At 42.0% G+C, this 18,284-nt stretch overlaps 1 pseudogene; it reads right to left on the bottom strand.

Moving 5' to 3' along the window:
• Nucleotides 1–3,357: 3,357 nt before the first annotated feature.
• Nucleotides 3,358–7,094, bottom strand: LOC147818513 (uncharacterized; annotated as a pseudogene).
• Between the last annotated feature and the right edge of the window lie 11,190 nt (nucleotides 7,095–18,284).

Genomic DNA, 18,284 nt, shown 5'->3' with positions numbered 1-18,284 from the left:
AATCTTCATATTAGATGTCAGAATCTCCAAGACATCTGGGACCCCGAAGCCAGGCACTTAGTGATATTTCTAATATATTCTGGGAAGGAGAAAGAAAACAAACCAGTATCTTTGCAAAAATAGAAAACCATTATAAATCAAGATCTTCACATGTCAATTTCTAGACACTGCCTCTTTCCTTATCCTTTTCCCATATAGGTTTAAACCTATAAGTCACACTTTTAATATGGATAAATCTCCATCAGTTCTTCTCGTATTACTCCCTTCTCATTTCTCTCATCTTTATCCACATCAGTTTGTCGCAACAACATCTGGGCCTGCTCTCCAGGTAGAACCACACCAACACATCTCAATATCATTGCCTTCGCAAAGGTCAACAATATTGTACAGAAACAAAACATCATAAATAGTCAAACCAACTATCAACATTTGAGCTACCACTGCACCCATAGGTCCAAATTGCTCCCTCAGCCAAGAATTGGCTGACTGTCCCGCTCCTTCTGAAGGTCCAAAAGCATCCCTTATGCTTTTCAGTGCAGCTATGACACTGGTCATGTTATCTGTGCTATCAGGGATCAAAGTATAACAAGCATCTCCAGTAAAATTTAGAGCCATTTAGAGCTCCCTGTTTAGCCAAAATATAATCAAGAGCCATATCATGTTTCAGCAATGTCAGTCTGTGACTTTTCTGTGTGTTTGTCAAAGTTTTGAACCCCACTACTGTTTGATCTGCAAATCCTTGTAGAGTGTAAGTAATATTATCAATATGGTCTGCTAAAAATGTCACTCCATACCATGGAAACAATCCTATACCCCGTTTCTCTGCTAAACTAACTCTGAAATGGTAGGCCTCCATCTTATGAAACTGCCATTTCTCTTTTCTTCCATCTAGAAACGACATTTGATTGTGACTCATCAGGTCTTTCTTCTTTTTTTTGTATGGTGTAAACTTCATACGGGAGTTTCAGTTTTGTCATGTAACAGAATCCTGTCCACCCATATGGCAAGAATATATATATATGCCTTATCACCACAAACCCACCATAACTCCTTGAAATTTCCCATAGTCACATTTCCTGGTAGAGTCTGATTTTTCACAGTCAAAGTTTTCTTTTCCTCAGAATCTCGAACATGAAATGTCACCTGATATAAATCATTCGGTGCTCTATAATAATTTTTACCAAAGTGCATCAAATAACTATTACACTCTGCTATCCCCATAAACATTCCTGGACCTCTAAAGGTATTATTTGAACAAAAGCAACTCTCAGCTTTAGTGGGAGTCAATGTCATTCCATCAGGGAACACTTTCTTTATTTCTTCATCCGGACCTAATAGATTCAGATATCGCAAATTAACCAACCAAGAACATTCACGTTTGGGCTTAAAGAGTCATTGACAGACCCATAACCACATCCCTTGCTACTTGCTGCTTGAATAACAACCACAATAGCGCGTAAGACTGACACATTCGGATCAATGGTTCTGGTACTGTTTCTAGAATTCCAGACCACGTGCTTGGTGCTAAAACTTTTACAACACATGGACCTTGAATTCTTTTCACTGATCTTATTGAATGTGTCAGTTGTTGAAACCACAAATTTTTACTTGCCCATTCGTCTGGGATATTTAATGCTTCAGCATCAAATCCATATGCTCTCCATTCGACTTCTCTCCATTGTAATCCACGACACTGTTCCACCATCTCTTTTGTCCCTTCAAATTCCAATAGTTCGTTCCCTATTTCCTTCAACAGTTCATTATTTTTACTCTCAGTATGTTCTTTGATCTTAATATGTTTGACTACTATCCCCTTCAGCATCAAACTTCAAAGTTGTGCATTCTTCCTGACTGGATTTCAAAGTCATCATCTAGTTTTGGTGTTGTCATTACAGATTGTTTAGTAGTTGGTGGTTCTGTAGTTGTTTTCTCAGTCCTTACTTCATTTTTGGAGTTGGCAATGGTTACAACAGCAGGTGTCGTAGTTGTCGTCTCTAGAGTCGTGGTTACAACAGTCTTAGGTGTCAATGTACGAGTAACCTTAGTTGTTTCCAACCCTGTAGTAGTCAAAAGATCATTTCCCTTTGTTGTAGCTGCTACAGTAGTCAATTCCTGACTTTCCTTAGTAGTTTTTGATTCTTCTACTGATTTTAGAATTCCTTATTACAAGTTTAACTTGGTGAGTCACAATACTTTTTATCCACTTCTCTTCAAGTGGGACAAATTTAAACTCAGGTTCCAGATAAGAACAAGTATACACTCCTTGATCTATCTGTTCAGCATACTGCACAATGAATGAACAATCTTCCTTTTTCAAGACATACTTCGACTCTTAACAGGTATAGAATCAACTCCTCACCTCGACCATTTTTCCACTTTAGTGAATTGTCAGAACCGTTCTCCCCACACCTACATGGGAGCTGAACTGACCCACCTAAAGCTACTTCAACTCCAATCACCATATCATTTAGGCCTGACTTTTTTTCTGACTGGCCTTGAAATTCTTTGTCCTGCTGAACATTCAGATTGTCCTGGAGCAGCATCACAGCTCGCCGCACTTTCTGATGTTCCTGGGACGTCTGAAATCAATGTCTTTAAATCTCTTTCACGGCCCGTTAATTGTAAGGTCACCTGTGACATCATCAGAATCATGCACAAGATTATCAATTTCACCCATGTCCTGAACCTTCCCCTCTGGTTCTGGTGAAACCTCAACATCTCCATCCTGTAAGGACAAGGCTTCTTCAGCAGGTGCTTTGACACAATGAGACAAATGATACCAAGTTGGAGACCCTTTAACCTGAACAACTGTTCCCGTACTGCAAACAACTTCGACTGGTCCTTCACGGTGTTCGTTATACCACTTTATTCTAAAGACCTTTACAAACACCCTGTCTCTAGGTTGCACCGTACTCCTTTTTTGCTCAAGTGTCTCCTGCACCTCCTTTTCTCTGCCTGTCAGAAACATACATGGATATTCTTTTATGAAGAGCAGCCATATATGTTAAATATGCTCGCATTTTGTCTTCTAAAAAGGGCCAAACTTGGACCCTTTCCACTTGTACGCAAGCAAGGTGTTGGCTTCTGTCTCCCTGTTACCAACTCATGAGGAGTCATATGCAAATCACGCAACTCACTGGAGCGGCATACCATTAATGCTAATGGAAGTGCTGCCATCCAATTTAAACCCATGTGTTGGCAAATTTTAACAATGCGGTTCTTTAAAACAGCATTCATTTTTTCACAAATTCCTTGGCTTTGTGGGTGAAACTGCTCCAAGAAACTGCTTCCTGCATCAGACTCACATCAGCAAGTGTAATTGTGTCTAAGTCAACTTCATGTGCGACTAAAAGAACTTTACCCAATTTGTTCGCCCCCGTCCCTCTGGTCATGCTCCTTTTTTCTATATAACTCAACTTGATGAGCTATATGGTCTGTGTAAACCCCCTTTGTCATACTCCCAAGACCAAGTACTTCTGCCAGCTTGCTCCTCATTTGGAGGGTAGCCCCTTCTGTATTTTACCTCGCAGAATTGATTGTTCCATTTGGCATTCATCTGGATCATTACCTGTAATATTTCTCCATGTTTGAAGAGCTATTGAAACATAGGCTCTTGGATTTTCATCTCATCCCAGTGGTTCAATGAGGACATTGTCAGGGTGTACATTTGTGTGAAAGGTGTCTCTCAATGACCTCCACATTCGACCTCTATTTGCTGCAAACAGCTCAGTCATTTAGAGGTCCCCACATCTCGGTTGAGTCCTGCTCTCTGGAGGATTTCCTCCATAGCTGGAACCCCTAAGATGTTTGCTAAGAGTCTTTTAATGTCTCCCATGGCAAGTTGTGTCCCCACCATAATTTCTTCCAATTTTGAGATCCAAGGATGTGCTCCATTTTGTAGAATAGGTCATTTATCAAGGATGTCCGTCATATCTGTGTTCTGCCAAGGTTTATAGTCAAGATTCTGGCCACGAATTACCACTGGGAGCATCTTATCAGATTTGTTGTTTTTGAACGCAGTGAATATCCCTCTGCTCCCCTTTCTGATTTCCTTGAATCTTTTTTCTTCAGCTCTGTTTTTTTTAATTTTTTTTATTGCTAGCTCCTGTAGTTGTTTTTCTAATGCTCATCTACAATATGGTGAAGAGCATGCATCCAGATTTGTAAGACATTATTGAATGCCTACATCAATCTCATCCTCAATCCGTCCTCTGTCCCTACTTCTTCTAGAACTGAATACTGTCCTATCACACTCCTCTGAACAACTATCACTATCTAAGCGTCTGTCCCTAATCTCATCTTCACTTTCGGCAGAACTATCATCTCTAACCTGCTTCTTCTTTCCCTCTTTGGCTCCCTTTTTTTCTGCTTTAGCCAGGAGTCACCTGACTGTTGGGCCATATCCCCCCATACGTTTTTCAAAATCACCCTGATCTCCCTCTTCATCTGAATCCTTCTCCTTGGATCTTAACTTTACCTCAGAACCAACATGTACAGCCTGTGCATATTCTCATTTGTCTAAAGGAGTTTTAAATTGAAAAAACAACTGGATTTGATTATTTGTCTGGGAAGACGTTTCACCTCTCATCCAAGAGGCTTCATCAGTTCATGTACGCATCTGACCAGGCTGGGACTGGTCCAACTTTCTGGTGTGGAGACCCAGGTATTTAACCTCTTGTGGGCGTTCAGAAAGCTGATGATGTCACTGGTTCCCTTTTGTGCTCCAAGTGTCAACGACAGTCGTTTGCATGACTGTCGTTGGTGGAAGGTTGGTTTCGACTTCGTTAGTGCTCTATTGTGTTATAACGACAGTCGATGGAGTCACTTGGGATCAACGACAGCCGTTTGCATGACTGTCATTGGTGGAAAGTTGGTTTCGACTTCGTTAGTTCTCTATTGTGTTATAACGATAGTCGTTGGCATCACTTGCCACTTGTGAACAGTTGCTATTCTTTGAGGCTAGATTGTTGAATCTCCTGGGAAGGGATGAAAGGGCAGCATTGTAAATTGGAGATAGGTGGTGCCTGAGACCTCCTCCCCTGTTGAGGGATGGTTTCTCTACTTTTACATAGATGCCCTCTTTTACTCCTCTTTCAAACCAACGGTCCTCTCTGTCTAAGATGTGAACATTGCTGTTAACTTAATCTCCTGTTAGTCATATTCTCTTACCTCTTATGCTTTACTTGACATAAAATCTATCTCATACAGAAAAACAACTGACATATAGTACATGTTTTTGCCGCTCCCTTATCTCTTTTAATCTAAATTTCTGCTACCTGAGAGACAGCACTTTCAATACAAGCAGCATCATACCTGACCTGTCGGTCAGCGTAAGAGTGGGCACTTTCTAACTGAAGTAATCTGCTTCTCCAGCCCCCCTTTTTGAGGACTGACCTGAAATTCTACCTAGAAAATAACTGTTTTTTGGCCGGTCTAAAACCGCCTCCCTGAGGGCTTTCATCCAAATTAGTGGCTTCCTTAACTCTTATTCTTTTCCTATTCCTTTATTTTTAGCAGACTTATTCTTTTAGCCTGCCTTTTCCTCTAACTCAGTAGGTATATTCTTTTCCTTTTTCAGCATACTTATTTGAGCAAACTTATTTCCTTTAGTCTGCCCTTTTCCTCTATTTCCCCCTTTTTGCGTTGCCAGCAACGCAAATAAAAACCTCAATTTTAGAAAAATTTAGAACGGTAGACGACTTCTCATACTAGCACTACAAAAACCCCACAAAGATTCATTTAAACGGTGCAGCCTATCAGCGAAACCTACAGCAGCAGCTCTAATCAAGCAAACTAGCGCACAATATTGTGAAAAACACACCCTGTAAAGAAGCTTCGGTTAATGCGGGAGTTGGTTCGATGGAGCCGCCTGCTGACGCTGAAGAGGCCACAAACACGTCCAAGTTCGTGACGCCAAAAATTGTGGTATCTTGAGGTGCTGATGTGAAGAAGTGATCACCGCTGACACATCTTTACTTGCAATCAAAAAAGTTTATTTACAAGAAAGAAACAGTGTCAAAAATGTTGAATCCTGGAGCATTTCTGCCAATGTGAGATCTCTCTTTTACCGTCTCACAAGCCCCTCTATTTATCTCTCATCCCACCTTTGGAATTTGCACTTCTTCCTATAAGAAGAAGCCTTCACCCAAATGATTGACCACATCTGGTCTACAGCCTCTGGTCTTTGACCTTTTAGGCCAGCAAAGACCCCCACATCCTGAGTCTCTTGTACCCTATGTAACAAAACCGATGTGTAAACAGTTTTGACCCCTAATGCACATTCCTTAAACTCAATTTATAATGGGTGGTTCAAGGAAACCTTTGACAAAGTCTTAGTTGACACCCTTCTTGAACTTTAGGATAAAAGAACATACAACAATTTAGAATATTGAAAAAGAAGGAAATGTGTGGATAATACACTACAATACTCCCACTTCCTTTCAGAACCATGAGTCTTTCCTTTGCTCACTGAAAAACACTAACCCACAACTCCAAACACCACTCTTTGTTGAAGCAGAGCTGCTGGTTAGGTTGGGGGCACAAGTGGACACAGTGAACCAAGTCCTATGGTCCCAGGCCGAGGCCGACAAACATCCCTGAACACATGGTGTCAGGGCAGACTATTCCCCAAGCATGTCAGGTTGCTAGCAAAACCGACCATGTGATCCTTAAAGGACAGAAGCTCACTGATTTGGGCCCATTTATGAAATCATGTAAGTGCGCAGCTGATTGGCAAGGAACATCTGATCTGTTTTATTTTCACCAACACTGCAGTGCTACTCTAAAAGTTTAACATCTGTTGTGCACACTCAAAGCACTTCTAAATCTTTTTCCTTTTTGTCCAAAGAACAAGTTGTTTGTGTATTGCCTGCCCCCCCCCACCACCACCACCACCCAGAGAGCATGCCCCCCACTGCTGAAAAAATCCTAGAGGAAACACTGAACTGTATGGTTCAACATGGAAACAAGAATGCCTTCCGGTGGCCTGAAAAAGAAGATAGCATTTACTACTCGAGGGGTGATATAATTGGAAAGATTTCAGAACCTGAGCCACATGGTCGCGTTGCGAAGTTGACGAACATGGACTGGCTCATGTTTAACATAAGTTTGCCATTTCTCCTGTGAAACAATTTCTAAATTTTTTTTTTTTTTTTTTTTTTAAATATCGGCTCCAACAACTTGTCATGTTTATTGTCTGATATTTTGTTATACGAGTGGTGACTCCAGAATGTCAAGTTTCTCTTCACTGGAATTGTTGTTCAAAGAGCTGAATTGATTTTAACATGCTTTTAGCGTGTTTTTTAATGATTTTCTACTGATAGTAGATGTGACATCACTTCAAACACAAACGACTTTTACTATGTTAACTAGCTTAAATAATTATATGTATTTGAAAACATTGCATAATCTTATTATATATAAAAAATGATAAACATTTTCAAGTATTTGCCACATTTTACACAATATTTCCACTGGAGTGAGTGGTAAAAGATGGCACAAGCAAAGAATATACTGAAAAAACAGCTGTAAAAAAATATATGCAGAATTTTAATGATTATTCTTTAAGAATACTTGTTAAAAACTTAAAACATACCTGATTTCTATTTAAAATGAATATCACAATATTTGAATTTTATAGTAATGCTATGTCACACCGCAGGACATATTTTGCCTGGATCTGTGAGATAAGCTTAAATAAATGACAAAAAAAAAAAATCTGCTAACCTAACAGTTTAAAAAAACAACAGAATTTGACCTTTACAAATTCATACAATTCTCCAGCAATTTAGAACTTTATCTGAAAAAAAAAAATGCTGTTTCACCCTTATTTGTCATCTGCCCCTAAACAGGCTTTGCAGCGATTAGCATAGGTCTCTGGGCTTGTTTGTTAGTGCTGTGAAAGTTAGTATTGAGAGTCATTCCTTATGATGTCCGTTTCAACGTTTATATCATGTTTACATATACAGTGCCTGTGGGGAATATCTAGATAAGTGCAGAATTACAGGGAATATGTGAAAGGGGATAGTCTGTAATACAATTTTTTTGCGTTTTGCACATATAGTGAGCTATTTGCAGCATTTACAAGCTATTGACAACCCAATTTACACATAATTGAGTGCATTTGTTATAATTTTGCACTGCTTGCAGCTGTTACCATAACTACACATTTGAGGAGATGTTGGTGTAACCTCTGTTTCCTCTGTTCAGGCCAGCACATCAAGTGCATCTATACAGCTTCCTGCAACACGGGATGTTGCATGCCAGACTGACCCACTGTAGGCACACAGTTATCCTTGAGGACTCTTCAGCCTCACATCAGAAGTACAGGTCTGTAGCCATCTGAAGTGCATCTACTTTCGATAAACCTAACAGGCATTTATCAGTCTTGGAATGCTGTGCAGGTAAATGAAGCTGTGGTTACTTAGAACTTGTGAGTGTGTAGGCTAAGGTTTCTGTCGACATTAAAATCTTTGATTTTCTCTTTACTGTACCTCCAGACTCTACCTGGCTGCCATGTACTACAATGAAAATGCTGACCGACCACAAGCCCAAACAAAAGAAGGTGAACCACTGTTCAAGGTCCAACTTCCAAAGGCCATGAAGGGAGAATGCAGAGCTACACCAGTTAAGACTGAGCCGACATTCTATAAGTGTTATATTAGTTTATTTTTCAACCAAAAAATGTTTTGTACACATTGTATTAAGTATTGCACGTATAATGTTATGACAGTTCCACCAACAACAAAATACAGTAAAGAAAATGTCAGGAGGTAGTTAGAAACAGACTTTCAGTCATTGTTTTGTGTAAAAAAAAAAAAAAGTGAAAAATGTAAACAATCTTCTGTGTTTTATCAAACAGGGAATGTGGTGGCCCTCGTGTTTGAAAAAGTCTTTGTTGACCTGGGACCATACACAGAAGCTGCTTTGGCCATCTCCATCCCAGAGGACCTCACTGCACAGTTCGAGCGGCCCGAGAAGGAGGAGGTCATATCCAGCTCTGTGTCCCGGTTCTATCATGGGGCAGTCTGAAACCCACGTACTGGCCTGTGGCGTCAGGAAACTCGGCACTGATGCATTGGACCAGGCAGGCTGGAATGACGACCCAGATTCTGCGACCAAGGAAGCCCCAGCACCAGCTCACAAAGCTCCTATAGGCGAGATACCTGTACCGACTAAAACAACTGGACAGGGCATTTAGTCTTGCAAACATATCTATGTTGTGTGTTTTATGGATCCAGTGAATCCTACAGTTTTTTTTACTATCACTGATTATAAGTCCCTCATTTGATGTAAATAAATGCTTGATTGTTATTAAAGAAATGACTCCTCTGAATTCATATATTATGTGCACACTATCTGCTGATAGAAGAACTTTACAAATCAAAGAGCAGCTAAACTAATTTATTTGAGGGTGTGTTACTCCATTTGTGGTGTGTTGTTACCATTGTAAAATTATGTGCACTGAAGTAAAACAAGACTGCCTAACATCTTTTATTTAGATTGAAACTATGTTTTTACAAAGAAGCAAAACGTACTGGTGTATTCATCTCAACCGTAAAGTACCGTAGTCAGCGCAGCACATGTTGCAGGCAGAACACATTGAGGCAGAGTGGCTCCAACCCAGGACGGCCTACCATACATGGTAAATCTTCCTCGATCTCCCCTAACCGTCTGCAAGCGTTTCGTCGTGCCCCCCGGCAGAGCCAATAACGCATTCATCGCCACGTTCACTACCGCCTACGCCCGCTCTATACGGACACCGACAGCTTGATCTACATGGTGAAAGACGGAGAGTCCCCCTTGGAATTGGGTAATTATCTGGGGGATTTGACCGTGAGCTGAGGGGTGATAGCATCCAAGAATTGCTTCCGCCGGTCCCAAGAGTTACGGGTACCAAACCAGAAACGGTAAGAAAGTAGTGCTGCGTGTCAAGGGTATCACGCAGACCCGGGAAAGCTGCGAGCGGGTCAACTTTGACCGTATCAGGGAGCTAGTGGAGGGTAACCTGAAAGACTCGCAAGAGGGCGTGATCGAGACTCCTCAGCGCAACATCAGAAGAGATAAAAAGAGCTTTTCACTGAAGGATTCAACATTTCTGAAAAAGTTTAGTGCTGTATGACAAAAGACGTGTCTTTAGCGACGGGACAACTTTGCCATTCGGCTATTAGAGTTTGAATGAGTAGGAAAGGAAAGAGGGAAAAATGTCACACCTCACTGTTACGGAGGAGATAGATTTTGATCCTAGACTCACTGTGCCTTTTTCATGTTTGGTCATGGGACCCAGCGGTTGTAGGAAAACTTATTTTGTAAAGTGTACTGGAAAACCTCAATCATGTCATAGATGCTGTACCAGAAAACATTGTGTGGATTTCTACTTCTTTTCAACCTATGTACGCTGAACTGCAAAAGAAATAAAATGACTGAATTTGTGGAAGGGCTATCTAATTCTTTTGAAGACTTCAACTTGTTTCCTCCTGATCAAAATCATTTTTCATTTTGGACTGTTATTTTTCAAGCCTACAACCACCCGGAAGTGGTCAGAATTTTCACGCAGTGCAGACATCATAGAAAAATGAGCGTTATGATAATGACCCAGAATGTATTTCACTGAGGTAAACAGTCATACCACTAGTCTGAACAGCATTATCTGGTGATGTTTCAAAACCCTCAGGACAAATTACAGGTAAATATATTGGCTCATCAAATCTTCCCACACATAAAGCCTTTTCTGAGGCTCAACCCCAGAGAAGCGCTGTTTGGCGGTCGAAAAAAAGGTTGAAATTACACCATGAGGTCACAAATGAAGAAAAGATTCATTATTTTGACTTCACCAGTTTGTACCCCACTGTTCGGGTGAAAAACAGACTATCCAGTTGGCCACCCAGGTTATCTTTCGCAATTTAGATCCATATAGTAATTACTTGGGCTTGTAAAGTACACTGTGCTCTCACCAAGAGGCCTGTACCACCTTGTTCTGCCCTATAGGTGTTGCAACAAGCTCATGTTCCCATTGTGACATAGGCATGCTGAAGATCTGAACCAGACCAGTGAATGCAGGCACTACGACGGTGACAGATAGCTGTCTGGCACATGGGCACTGAAAAAGGGGTTGATCAGAGCAGATTGCGCGCATTGATGAAATGTGGCATTTCCCAACAAAACAGACATGTTCAAGGATTATGTCAAAACATTTCTATAATGCAAGCAAGAGGCATCTGGTTACCCCAATCATGTGAAAACACCCGAGGAGCAGAATCAGCTGCATCAGGTTAGCTTCTGATGAAATCCACCTCAACAAGGCTGTCAGGAGCTGAAACAAGCTGCTCCTAAACTCACTGTGGTCAGTTTACCATGAAAAACAACATGCCGTCATGTGAGTTGATTACAGAAGACAGATTTACACAGCTAATGTTCAGCGACCATTATGAAGTGTCATCCTGGATGATGTGGCTATGGTCCAGTGGTGTCATGCTGATGGTAGGGGGTCCAGGATAAGAGCTATGAATGTCTTTATAGTTGCTATGACGATGGCATATGTCAGGCTCATGTTATAACTTATTGGATAAGCTGCAGCAACGGGTTTTGTATTGTGTGGAAAGTGGGGGAGGTAGAGCACAGCCTTATCTGGCAGGGGAGAGTTTAGCCCAACAAGGCATCTCTCCCCTACTCTACCTCCCTCATTCAAACTGGCCGCCACTTTCTGGGGGAAAAAAAAACAAACAAACATCTAGTCTTACAACAGAACATAACTGTTTAGGGGGGTTTGTCTGCTGGATCTGCTAGTGTGTTTTGTCCTAGTTGATGATAGTGTTTGTGGTAGCATAGGCAAGATAAAAGGAGAAAATAGTTGTGGTGTGAGGAGCAGTGATGGCTGGCATTAGGGGAGTGACTCTGGGGCGCCAGTGATCACTGTCTAGCCTCCTGGAGGTGTTGTGGGACCAACTAGACGAAACACTGGTGAAAGGAGGTTCCCACCTGATGACCTCAAAGACATGTTAGTTATCACTGCTCATTAGTCTGTATAGCTAAATTAATAGTTATCATCGGACTTAGGATGTTAAGCTTAGAGAGCTATTCACTGAGTCTGGTCCATTTTCTGTTGCACAAGTTTCTTGTGTTTACCTTAAATTCAAAACTAGCCTAGCTAGTGACTGCTGTGAATAGGACAGCTGACAACAAGAGGTAGACCATGTGACAGCTTGGATAGACAGCTGACAGGAGGCAAAGACCCCAAGGGTGCTGCCATGGGCTAGCAATCCATGGTAGCAGTGGCGAGGCCTAGCATCTTTGTCACAGCCAGCATAAGCTACAGCGAACATAAGGAAAATACCCCAAAGGGTTAGCGAGAGCAGGGGTGGAAGATGACTCACAGGCAGATTATATGGAAACAGACACTGGAACAGACATGTCTATGAGTTGGATATGTGACTCAGTGAAGGATAGGGGCAAGGACCTATTCTCCAGGACTAGAGCTGGGCAGAATGGTTCTCAGGGTGACGTAAGCGTAGCTGGAGAGAATAAAAATGTTAGGCTAGAGGGAAATAAGCTCTAGATTTGTCCTTGTGGCTGACAGAAAGTAATGTCAGTTAGAGCCCTTAGAATGCATCAGGGAAGAAAGAGATGTGTTGCAAAGGAAAGGCGGTGTGGCCGCATCGATCGATACTTTTTAAGAAGTCAATCGAATAAGTCGGATGAAGTCCAGCAACAAGTAGAAAACCACAGTTCGAAGGATATCAATAACAGCGAAAGAGGGGGAGGGGACACTACAAGAGGGAATGCAGCTGATATTGAGGTGAACACAACAGTCAGAAATATGGAGCAGAAAACTAGACTTAACTGGCCAAGGGCAAATAGCAAGAAAGAATGGGAGTCAGTCAATAGAGATTTGTAAGTCATTTTAAGCAGACTAGGAGGAAATGCAAGCAATAGATTAGAGAAGATGGGAGATATGATTTACTCCTATGGTGCAGAAAGATTTGGGGTGAAAGAAAGAAAGAGGGTTAAAAGAGCACAGTTAGTTACGTGTAGACGGCAAAGGGAAATGGATAAATTAGTTAAGGAAAGAAGACAATTAAGAAAGCAGTGGAAAAGGGCAACAGAGGAAGAGAGGGGGGGAATTAATGTGTTGCAAGAAGATTTGAGAGGCAGGCTAGCAGTAATTAGAAGGGTTGAATATCTTAGGAAAAAGAGAGAAGAATGAATATGTAAGGACAGCATTTTACAGGGACCCTTTCAAGTTTGTTAAAGGATTGTTTAACCAGGTAAAGGGAGGGCAGCTTAAGGCAACAAAGTTAGAAGTGGAAAAGTATCTAAGAAACACGTATTCAGATTTTGAGCAGAATAGAGTAATAGGCCTTCCACCTGACATGCCACCATTAGGAAAGATAGATCATGAGATGGATGTTAGACCACCCAGGTGGAAGGAGGTAGTCAGGCGTGCAAAGGCTTCTTCGGCCCCAGGGCCAAATGGAGTCCCCTACCGGGTTTATAAAAGCGCACCTGATATTCTAAAGTTTTTGTGGAGGCAATTAAGAATAGTTTGGGAGAAACAGGTTATTCCCAGAGCATGGCATAGGGCAGGAGGTGTTTTTATTCCAAAGGAGAAGGAATCCTCAGACCTGAGTCAGTTTCGAATGATCTCTCTTAAATGTAGAGGGGAAGATCTTTAGCGTAGTCGCATGGAGATTAGCTAGTTATTTAGAAAGGAATAGCTTAGACACTGCAGTACAGAAAGCAGGAATACCAGGTTCTGCAGAGTGTTTAGAGCACACTAGCATGATTTGACATCAAATTCAGGCAGCCAAGACAGAGAAGAGAGACTTGCACGTCATATTTTTGGATTTAGCAAATGCGTTTGGTTCAGTGCCACTAATCATACCGATTATGACTTAAAATTTATCGATTTCTGTGTTTCCTCACCATGCCTCTCAGCGCTATGCCCGAAGTGTTAGGTTTCAGCAATCAAACCAAGGGCTACTTCCCTCACGGGTTCAGCTCCAAGGAGCGCTTAAAGTACAACGGACCCTGCCCGCCTGAGCGTGATTATGGCGTAGAAAGCATGACGGCGCAGCAGCGGGAAGAGTTCCACGATTGGTACAATAACGCCAGTCGCGGTGTCTAACTTTGAGAGTGAAGCTCGGTACTATTGTAAACAGGATGTGGATAGTCTCGCCAAAGGCTGTGTCCGGTTCAGGAACCAGTTTGTAAACGACACAGGCGTGGACCCTTTCAGCTGCATAACCATCGCATCGGCCTGCATGAAGGTCTCTCACTAATTTCCTGCCTCCTAAAACCCTAGCCATACCCTCACCCGATGACTACAGAAGACAGTGTAAAACATACTCCAACGCATCCAGTGGTTAGAGTGGGTAGCGCGCAGCCAAAACATCTTTATCCAGCATGCCTTAAAACAGGGGAGAAAAACCGATCGGCCCTTACTCTGCAGACGGCTATGCCAAAATCAACAGTGAAAAGTACGTTTGGGAGTGTCTGGGGTGCTTTTACCACGGCTGTCCGACATGTTTTTAACCTCACGAAACCTGTCCTCTGACCGGGACCCCCTTCGAGGAGCTTCATGCGGCCACCATGGAGAAATTACAGAAGCCAAAGTGTGTTTACAGTCGTCATGAGAGAACACGAGTGGACGGAGATGAAACAAATCCGACCCCGGGGTGAAAAAGTTTCTCAAGGACTTTGAGGCTCCTGAACCTCTCTGCCCTAGTCACGCTCTTTACGGAGGCAGGACGAGCGCTGTGAGACTGAGGTACACGGCGGTGCCTAACAAAACCGTGCGATACATGGACGTCAGTTCTTAGTACCCGTACGTCAACTGTAGCTTTTCTTACCCGCTAGGTCACCCTACCATCATCCACAAAGACTTTGACGAATCTCAAAACTACTACAGGTTCATCAAGGCCGTCGTCTATTTTCTGCGCAGGCTGACAACATACCAACCTCCACTCGGGCCCAAGCAGAAGAACATAAACATCTAAAAGGGAGCTCTGAAAACTTGTGGCTATCCGAGTTGGACTTTTGGCAAAACAACAACACGCTCCAGAAAGAATACCAACACGAAGGATGCTGAGAAAATGAAAGATAAACGCAGAAACATCGTCATTCCATACGTGTCTGGGGTCTCAGAGAAACTCAGGAGGATTTTTAACAAACATCAAATCCCTGTATGTTTCAAACCCAGTAACACGCTCAGGCAGAAACTGGTACATCCCAAAGACAAAACACCACACAATCAAAAACGCAACCTGATATATGCGGTCAAATGCAGTGAGGAATGCAATGACCTATATATCTGGGTAACAAAAATAACCGTTAAACAAACGTATGGCCCAACACAGAAGGGCAAACTCTTCAGGCCCTGTCTCAGCTGTCTACCCCCACCTAAAAGGAAAAGGCACACTCCTTTGAAGACAGCAATGTCAAAATCTTGGACAGGGAGGACAGATGGTTTGAAAGGGGAGTCAAGGAAGCCATCTATGTAAAAGTGGAGAGGCCGTCGCTAAACAGGGGAGGGGGTCTGCGACACTATCTATCCCCCATCTACAATGTCGCCCTTTCATCGGTACCCAGGAGAGTCAACAACATAACCTCAGACGACTCTCAACGATCGTCATCCACCAGGGGCTCACCTGACCCTAACGACTGTCGTTCACACGGGATAACAACAGGGTCATCTGACCCTAACGACGGTCGTCCACATGAGACCACAACAATGGTCAGGTGAAACCACCCACAAGAGTTTAAATACCTGGGTCCTACTCCACTTTCTTGGTCAGACTAGTGTGGACTAGAGAGACCAATACATAACTGATGAAGCCGCTTGGATAAGAGGCGAAACGTCTTCCACAGACAAATACAATTCCAGTTGCCTTCGATTTAATTTGAGAAAGAGATAACAATGATCTGGACGAATGAGAACTTTCACAGACACGTTGGGAGAGAAAGTTCTCTATACGGACACCGACAGCTTGATCTACATGGTGAAAGATGGAGAGTCCCCCTTGGAATTGGGTAATTATCTGTGGGATTTGACGGACGAGCTGGGGGGTGATAGCATCCAAGAATTTGTGGCCGCTGGTCCCAAGAGTTACGGGTACCAAACCAGAAACGGTAAGAAAGTAGTGCTGCGTGTCAAGGGTATCACGTAGACCCGGGAAAGCTACGAGTAGGTCAACTTTGACTGTATCAGGGAGGTAGTGGAGGGTTACCTGAAAGACTCGCAAGAGGGCGTGATCGAGACTCCTCAGCGCAACATCAGAAGAGATAAAAAGAGCTTTTCGCTGAAGGATTAAACATTTCTGAAAAAGTTTATAGTGGTGTATGACAAAAGACGTCTCTTTAATGACGGGACAACTTTGCCATTCGTCTATTAGTTTGAATGAGTAGGAAAGGAGAGGGAAAAATGTCACACCTCACTTAACTGTTATGGTTGTGGGACCCAGCGGTTGTGGGAAAACTTATTTTGTAAAAAGTGTACTGGAAAACCTCAATGATGTCATGGATGCTGTACCAGAAAACATTGTGTGGATTTCTACTTCATTTCAACTACACTACACCAACACTGGAAAGGACCTCTTTGTTTGTTCCAAGGACTTTGTAACATTAACTGACTGGGACTAACCTTTCCCAGCAAAGCATAGCTAAGCAGCAGAAGTCTTAACTTTGTTAATGTACTTGTTGATTGATGTCTGATTGTTGTAATGTTTGCTTAGGTTGTGGTCAGTCATACAGTTAATCAGGTACTCGTATGTTCACACACAGTCGTACGTCTCAGTTCTAGAACCTGCATGAAGCTAACCTCCCTCTAACCTGGTACCTTTAGATTACATGAGCTAGGCTAACAAAGAAACTCACACCTTCCCTTCAAACACACACCAGGTGGTCTCAGCGGCCATTTTGAGTAGTTTTTGTTTACCACCATCTTGTGTAGTCTTTATTCAGGTCATGTGGTCACAGTGATCACTTTGAATCGGCCATCTTGCCTTTGTCTGTGTCCACACACAAACTAGATTAGACATTGTGTTTTACTCTGCTCCATTGTAAATAAATGTCTTTAAGTAACTACTGGTGTGTTTAATGTTGCACAAATGTGAATATTGCCAACCTCTACTTGGTAGAATTCCAATCCTTTAACTTACTGTTGGTAATAAATTGAGACTAAAACCATATTGGCTATTTTGCCTATTAATTTAGGCTGGTGCCCCGAGGACTTTAATTAATTTTAAAGTTATTATTTACTATTAATATTTTCTTAATTTATGATAGCCAATAAATTGATAGACAACTGAAATCCAACATATTTGGTGTCCAGCTCATGAGGTAGAGCTCAGACCCAACAATACTTTTATGCCGATCCATTAGTTGTTGAAATTATTTATTATAAAACTCTGTGCCTGTCATCAGTGTATGTAACAAGAATTTTGAATAAGGTCAGGTTGCCTGCAGAGTACCACAAGGTGCAATGGTTGTAGTCTGTTGTCATGGATAGGTCAATTCACAACTGGTGCAGAAGAGCCTCGATATAGAGTTAAAGGTCACTTCAAGATTTGAGGTTAGTCTGAAAATAGATTAACACAACCCTCCTCCCTTAGTTGCTCCAGCAGCATTTGCATTAGTGTAATCAGGTGGAAAAGCTTCATTAAGAGGGAAGATAATATTTAGTTTAACACATTTCATTGACCAATCATATCCAGCTGTATAGAATCAAGTAGAATCAGTAATGCTTTAGTAGATAGTGATCCGATGTTCAGGAAACCAAATTTTAGGCCAGAGTTGTCAGTAGAAGGCTGAGCAGTAAAGCTGGTAGATGAGGTATTACTACCTCCTGAGCCACAGCCAGCCATATAGGTGAACTGGTATCCTTTAAGAACATCATTTTGAATTTATGAGTTCATTTAACATGTCTTTCATTCCAGTCTCACAAATCTGAAGTTACTTTTGAAGATTTGGACAGTTTTTATGGCCTCCATCAATTAGCAAACTGTTTACAGAGAAGAGCAACATTTCAGACCTTCCTCAGCACAAACAGCACACAACTGACTCACTTCTCTTTATAGTCCAACTCACCTGTCACAGGTGTGGTTCCCAATTAGCAATTAGCAAGTGAGGCACCTGAAGCGCTTCCTGTTTCTTCCATATATGGTCACTACAGAGCTCTTAGAAAGAAGAAATCGAAAATTGTTTCTTTGAACACTGTCTTTTGATTTGCATTTATAAATAAAACACAAGTCCTGATGATGAACTTGATTTATGCACTAAAAGGAGAAAGA

This window comes from Seriola lalandi, unplaced genomic scaffold, assembly GCF_002814215.2.
Source record: "Seriola lalandi dorsalis isolate HSWRI2012SDOR001 ecotype SW California unplaced genomic scaffold, Sedor1 jcf7180002054571, whole genome shotgun sequence".
NCBI lineage: Eukaryota > Metazoa > Chordata > Actinopteri > Carangiformes > Carangidae > Seriola > Seriola lalandi.
The sequence above is the reverse complement of the archived record's forward strand: the minus strand, read 5'-3'. Positions and strand labels throughout refer to the sequence as shown.